Below are 7,848 nucleotides of genomic sequence, written 5' to 3'. Positions count from 1 at the left end.
ACGTTCAAGTCTAGTCAATTAAAATGCAAGTTATACTAATTGCCACTTTGATTTTATTGGAGAATTATTATAAAACCACTTAATAAAGCATCGATTAAAGAACTGTATGTACGTATTACCTACGCAATAACACGTTTAGTTCATGAAAGTTTATTTTTGTTGAAGTGTATTTTAATTGGGATATAACATTATAGCACATGAGCAATATTATGTATATTTATATATATCTACTGTAGTTTGTCTGTCATACCTTCGTATGATTTTATAATCTTCAATGTGAAGCGTCGTTTAATTGGAAGGCCATCCTAATTTATGAAGAATCATTACCTAATGTGCAACATCAAACATTATAATAAACTTTTCACCGAAGTTAATTGCCTATGGTGACAAAAAGGCTGGCTAATTTTTTGCCTGGCTGTCCAGCGCGGAATTGCTGCCAGTATCTTGGCACTATTCCACGCATTTATGATTTGTACAGTAATTAAATAAGGCTAGTTTTAAGTTTTATTGTAATATTCTTAATTAAAAAAAAACCGGCCAAGAGCGAGTCAGACTCGCGCACCGAGGGTTCCGTACTCGGGTATTTTTTCCGACATTTTGCACGATAGACAGATTTAGCGTCCAAAATTTCGGAAATATACCTGAGTACGGAATCATTCGGTGCGCGACTCTGACTTGCACTTGGCCGGTTTTATTTTAATATTGAGAATACGTGTGTTAGATCGAAGACATGCTGATGACATCAGCATTACCAATATTTATGAATAATGTGATGCGTGTCTCTTGCGGCTCTATACTAATATCAAAAATGCGAAAATGCATCTTTCTGAACGTTTCCTTTTCCATCCGTGATTTCAACTGATTTTGATGTTTGGTACATAAATAGCTTGCCTCCCGTTGATGGACATTAACGTTAATTTTTATTTATTTTAAAATGTTTCACGGAACTTTAATGATAAACCTAAATCCACGCGGGCGAAGTCGCAAGTATCATCTAGTACCGGCTATATTATAGATATTACATTTGGATAGTTAGCTCATTAACAAAGTAATACTTAACTGAACTGAACTTTAATCTCGTCATTAGTAAACAATGGATAAGTAGGCTTTGTTAGAGAAATATCAAGCCCAATGTTAAGTGTTTAAAATTTTGATCCAATCATCCAGTTTTAAAATTAGTTTAGGTATTCTGTGCATGTTTTGTGTTGGTATAAAGGTTAATCGAGGAACTGTTTGGAATATGAGGCTCATTTTTGCCTTTGACCATGACTACTGTAAGTAAAGGAAGAAATTCAATCAAAATCCGAAAATTCCGACCTGATATAGCAGATTCAGCATACGGCAACGACAAATCGGGTATGAAAGTGTGATGGCTCAGGGCAGAGCGCGAGTAAGTGGCAGGGGTGAAGTATATAAGAGAGCGCATTACTACCACTCTGACATAGTTCAGAGGAGACCACGTTCCTCGCTGTCGCACAAAAAAAAAACACAAAAACAACAATGAAAGTACTGGTAAGTTCAAAGTTCATTAAAGTAACTCATCTTCAATTCATTGATAAGAATCACTCACAGATCGGAGTTTTCTTTTATTAGTATTGAGACATTTTTCCTTTAATAAATAGGTCAATGTGGCTTTTAATGAAATATTGCTTTTATGTTTGTGAATTTCCGCAATCATCTGTTGCGAGATGCGGCACCGAATAGGGTCGGTAGACGAGTCGGTTGTTGAACTTTGACATAATGTTGGAATGCCTGCACCTAATTGTGGTATTCGTACACCTACATAGCACCTACGTGGATATGTTTTATATATATATTTTTAATTATTATTATCTTTACTTACTGTATTATTATTATTACTTGAGTGATTCCTATTTCTCTCAAATTGTGAATTTTAAATATAACCTTCATTTTACTGATTATTAATAATTTATTAAATCATATTAAAGCTATAATAAGCAATTGAAAAAGAAATTAGATCGTTTTCTAGATCCTTTGCCAGAAACCAACAAGTTCAATAATAAATGAATCTTAAATTTTAATTTAAGCTCTCAATTATATTATACATCTGCTTTAAGTATTACAATTCATATTTTTCATACGATTCACAGATTGAGCTACTATTTATAATTTAAAACAGTTTCTATTAACTATAGATATCAATTTATACTAAATTGTTGGTTATAGTTAATTAATTCTACTCTTATTTAATCTATATTAGCCTGTACAGTTCTATTCCACAATTGGACAAAGCTCCCTCGTAGTGCCTCTTTTTTATTCGATCATAAGTTAGCCCTTGACTCAGTCTCACCTGTTGGTAAGTGATGATGCAGTCTAAGATGCTTTTCGGGCCGCCTATCTGTAAATTCAACAAATAGTAAGAAATTATTAAACAAAATTTACATTCTGAACCTATTTATGTGTGACTGAAATTATTACAAAAGTTTAATGCAATCGATTCGTGTTTATGCAACAAGCATGATGAATCTTACTACCATTATAAAACTCCAGTAATGAAACTGGACGTAATAATTACGTCGAACAAATCATCATTGTTCATTACAGTGAATTACGCGTGCGAAAAACACGTAATTATAAAATGGGAAGTAACAAGCCTCTTCAACTTTTTTTATAATCAATCGTTTCCAAGCGCCGCCGCTAGCATTTCTTTTTTTGTTATACTACTAAACATAACCTCGTTTATGACACATTCTGTTATACAAACGTCTGTTAAAGTTGTTTGTCGAGTCAAATTGCATAATATTGCTTTCTGGGTTGCAATAAATTTGGTCTTGAAAAATATAATGCCGCTATGACCCGTATTATTCATAGTGTGTTTCAAACAAAAGTATCGCAGTTTGCCTCTCATTTGAATGCCAATCTAACTTAATGCAATTTTGTAGATACAAACTAATATTTATGTCTGTAGTTTTCCAGATTCTCGTTAAAATACTCAATATCGAAGTTACACGGGCTCAAGGATTAAAATACGCATCTTTAAACCTGTCGAGGTTTAAAACTAGACATTTAAACAAAGATCTGGCAAATCACAGACACACGTATTAGTTTCTTAAACGTGTGGATAAAGTTTCATGGTTGCTTAATATTCAAATGGGAATGAGAATGAAATTACGTTTGTATGGAACGAGTAACAGAGAGTCCTCTGTTAATTGTTTTAAGATTTTTTTGCCGGCTACTTATTCAATATTTGCGGTGATAATATATTCTGACTAAATCTGTGACATTAAATTATTTATATATGCTTACCAATATTTAATATACAAATTAGGTTAATGAAGATCACGGCCTTGACATATTGAACCCTTTTTCGTATTCATTCATTATAATGTAGAGACGATTAACATTCCTATAACGGGCTTGAAGAATATATTCGCTCTTTATTTAGTATAACATGATCTTTATTTTTGAGTAAATTAAATGTAAGATGATTTTAATTTGTTAATTTAACTAAAGAATTTTGACGATTAATACCATCGCAATTTTATAGAACAGCACCATAGCACTGTCTCTTATCTGTGTTGTAACGTTTAACCTTTGAGCACTATTTTAGAAGTGTGTGTTCTGCAGGATAGATTTCTTACGAAGGTCATAAAATCATTTCGATCATAGGAATCATACTCAAGGAACCGTAGTTTCAAACACAAACATTTCACATACGTAATCCTTGTAAGAGTAGGTTTTTATGTCACAAGTATTATATGACAAAAACTTGCAGTGGAGACACTTCCTTCGTAATTTTAATCTTAAATTATACATTAGTTACACATTATCTAATCTTTTTTTATTAAATAAACATAATGTGCTATTTACATTTAATTTGATTCATAACCTCAAAAATAAATATTTTGAGCTCAGTATGCATATTAAGCATGCACATACCTTTTTAAATCAAAGATTTTCTAGAGAACCTACACTTTTTCAATTTCAAGTATTCATTATGTAGAATGTAGATACCGTTAGGATTGCCATACATAGTGGGTTCTTAGCTTAATCGATTTTGAAATTTATAAATTCATTAAGTCTTTTAGATCGTATGGAAGACCTTGAAGCACACCGTATTTTGATGATTAGCTGCCTTTCAATAAAAAATACGCAAACAACCATATTTTAATTTTTTTAATGATATATCGAGGCAAGTTAGGTCATAATAGTCACGATTTTGTTACATTCGGAACGAGCAACATTGTGTAATAGCAAAATACCCATCGCGATGTTCAATGCTAAACCGTTACAGAAGTTAAGCGTCTCAATGAAAACAATGCCACAAGTGTGGATGTGTAAACTGTAAAGTCAATACATGTTTTACCGGGACCTGCTTTCGCCCAAAGGCGTGACGAACAAGTCGAATGTCGCAATCCCTCGTACCTATTGTATCTGCTGCTGAGATAAGCTATCTTACGACATCGCGAATATTATTAAGCTCTTCTCCGGCTGACATAATTCCAGCTCATTATTCTTTACAACAACGCCGCAATCATACATCATTTCCATTTGTATTCGATTTAACCTCATCATTAGTTGTATTATGGATTTTAAATTAATTGCTACAGTTACAACTTACTAGAGTTTTCTGGAACTTACCTAATGCAGAGAAAGGTCAGTTATCTTTGCGTCAAAATAGTTTAGAATATATTGATATAGGGCGTTTCTTCGACAAAAATAATTGTGCAGTAGTGCTCCCAGATCCTTCCATCTACGACTCGACTGAGGGCCAGTTGCAAATTAGCCGGTTAGTTGCGTTATGGTTACCGTTAAACTTTGACCATCAAAAAAACTGAGTGCATTATATAAACCAGTATTCATATGTCCATGATTAAGGCTAAGAAATATTGTGCACTAATAGTCCAAGTCCAAGACTATAAGACGCATGCTAGACGTAAACGCACTTACTCGTAGGTCAAAGCATTCAAGTGCACTATAAAACAAATAGTTAGTGGAGCATGCTGTAATGTGACCAGTAGCCTTGGACTTGGACTTCTAGTGCACGAGATTCTCAAAGGTTACATTTTGGTTTAAAGTCAATAGACTCGAACTTTTGCAATTCATTCTGCATTTATTGACATTATAACGGGAACTGTAACGTAGCATTAACCGCCTGGTATGCAACTGGGCCTCAGATTAACATATGGTTAAATTTTTAGGCTAATGGTTATTATGAGTGTAGCCTTCCTAGGTAGTTGTCAATTTGACAATCGATGATTTGCGCTGTTGCAACTAGACCATACCATCTTTAAATATTTTTCGCATAAATAAACTAAGCAATATATAATTATAGCAATATTTATTTTGCATTTCCAGGTTGTGCTATCAGCTGTTCTGGCGCTTGCAGCGGCCGTTCCACAAAGAAGACTATCCTTAAATCCCGAAGGCGCAGACCAGCAGGCTGCTGAGCAGAACTACAACAACTACCAACAACCAGAACAAAATATCAAGGACTTCAGACCTAGAGTACAAATTGACACCACTACATACATCCCCATCATTCATTTTGATAAAGAACAAGCCAATGATGGAAGCTACAAAACTTCGTAAGTACCTACCTTCTATTTTGTTAAAGTTTTTAAATTCTGTTCTGTTAAATCAAATGTCAGTAAAATATTGTATCTACAGTATCTAATAATAATTTCAAAACATGATTAGGGACTGGCAGCTACTTATGGTAGGATAGGTACTTTAAGGTCAGAAAAATCCAGCGGAAAAATTCTCGAGAAATTTTCTTTCGACATCATGTCCAATCGTTTTGCAGGCCCCATTAATATCTAACATTCTTATTTCTTCTCAATGGCAAACCTAGTGAAATTCTCCTTGATTTACAATGCAGTTTTGATATAACTACCGACCGAGCTATCGCGGTTGCAGCTTTTTAGGCTGCCCGTATTTGAGGTAACCGTCGAAGAGAAGACCTCGAGAAGAAGAAGATATGGTAGAATACAACTAGTTATATCACTAACGTATCGAAATCACACTCAAGATTATAATGGTTTTCTATTCTTTTCTATCATAAATTACTGCCATTCCTCTATCCTAATTTTTTCTCCTCGATTCTTGTTCGTAGTCACTTTCTAAATGGTATGCCAATCTAACAAAAAGTATGATTTTATATTTTGTCGTTTTATTTCACGCGGAAGTTTTACAGAACTGGTTTTCAGAATATACCGACATACAAAAAATACATTACGTTTTATTTATGCTTACCTACTTCTCATATTATAACTGTAAATTATATATAATGCTTATCAGGCAATTAGTTGCATACAATTATGTTCAAAGTTGTTAAATATAGTAAGAAAAACAGAAACATTATTATTTATAAATATAGTAATATTATATTAAATAAAACTTACATATAAATAAAAAATTTACACAAAATAACCTAAATAGTGGAAAATTTTATACTTGCTAAAAAAATTCACCACCCAAGTGATCATTCATGGACTTGGCGCCCAAAATTGCCAGGCCAAGCTATTGGGGTAAAAAACGCCAGCTATTGGGTCACCCAAATCGTGGACCAACTTCTGAGACACAAAAATTAATAAATAAAATATTTTATACCCGATGTCCCAGAGTCACAAACGCAAACGCTTCAAAAGAAAAATATATAGTCCTTATCAATAACTGAGTACCTATTTGCGGCACTTGAGCGCCTGAACAGATTCGACAGCGCACCTGGCTTTCGGGTCGTATCTGTCAAGTGTTATAGGCAGATCGTATCCTACACCAGGGTACACTCCTGTGACCACAGTACTATGTAGTAATTACTTCCGGTCTATCATCCTGGACAAACCGCAAGATTCCAATTATTATAAGGATGAAGAAATGTATGGCATGATAACACCGTGGTGATATTTAAAGAAGCCTGCAAGGCAAAGGCCCATGGTGATTGAACTTTTCTAAACGGCTGTTGTAAAGACCATTTTGAGGCTTGCAGACCCTATAATACCCAAGCGTAAACATACGGCCACACTAAGCGTTATCCGGTCGAATCTTCCCCAATCTAAGTGATTGCAAAGAGTGTATGCGTTGACCCAATTATTTTCCAGATACAGTGACGATCTGCTTTTTACTGGATATCGAGATTCATTGAGCCATGAGACCCGCATGTGAATAGTTACATACGGGTAGTCCTATATACTCGTAATACCTATTCCACGGCCGTAGGAAAACTTTCAACAGAATAAGATGCTTTCTCTCTCTCTCTCAGTCTCTCCACTGCTTGACAGATTAAAGATCTGACTGATGTGGTAGAGTGGTAGAGCTAGAAACGATAGAAAGCCGGAAACGCTACGTAGCCTCGTGCTGGAGCGTATGCCCAAGCCCTTCGTATTTAAAAAATTAGGCTCGTTTAAGTCCAGGTGTAGTCACCAAACTGTAAATTTAGAATTTGCAGTAAAGAATATATAAACGTAGTCATACGTTTTGGAGCAAGTAAACATAAACACATATTGTGCCTTTATATCTAAAAGGCACTGCGAAAGTTTATTACAATCATCCAATTTAGGATTTGACAATTTCGTATATAAAATACTTACAAATTATATTTTTTGCGATTCCAGATACGAAACCGGCAACAACATCCAAGCTCAAGAGGAAGGTTTCTTAAAGAATGTTGGTACTGGCGAAGACTCCGTCCCGGCTTTGGTCCAGCAAGGATCTTACTCTTACACCGCTCCTGATGGCCAAGTCATCACCGTAGAGTACACCGCCGATGAATTCGGATTCAAAGTCAAGGGCGACCACATCCCCACACCACCACCAGTATCTCCAGAAATCCAGAAAGGCCTTGATCTCATCTACGCTGGAATCAGAGCTAACGCGGTAAATATTATA

At 34.8% G+C, this 7,848-nt stretch overlaps 1 pseudogene; it reads left to right on the top strand.

Moving 5' to 3' along the window:
- The first annotated feature begins 1,369 nt into the window (after positions 1 to 1,369).
- Positions 1,370 to 7,848, top strand: part of LOC123866635 — an 8,248-nt pseudogene continuing 1,769 nt past the window's right edge.

The sequence above is a fragment of the Maniola jurtina genome, chromosome 7 (genome assembly GCF_905333055.1).
Source record: "Maniola jurtina chromosome 7, ilManJurt1.1, whole genome shotgun sequence".
Lineage (NCBI taxonomy): Eukaryota > Metazoa > Arthropoda > Insecta > Lepidoptera > Nymphalidae > Maniola > Maniola jurtina.
This window is presented reverse-complemented; position numbering and strand designations above follow the sequence as displayed.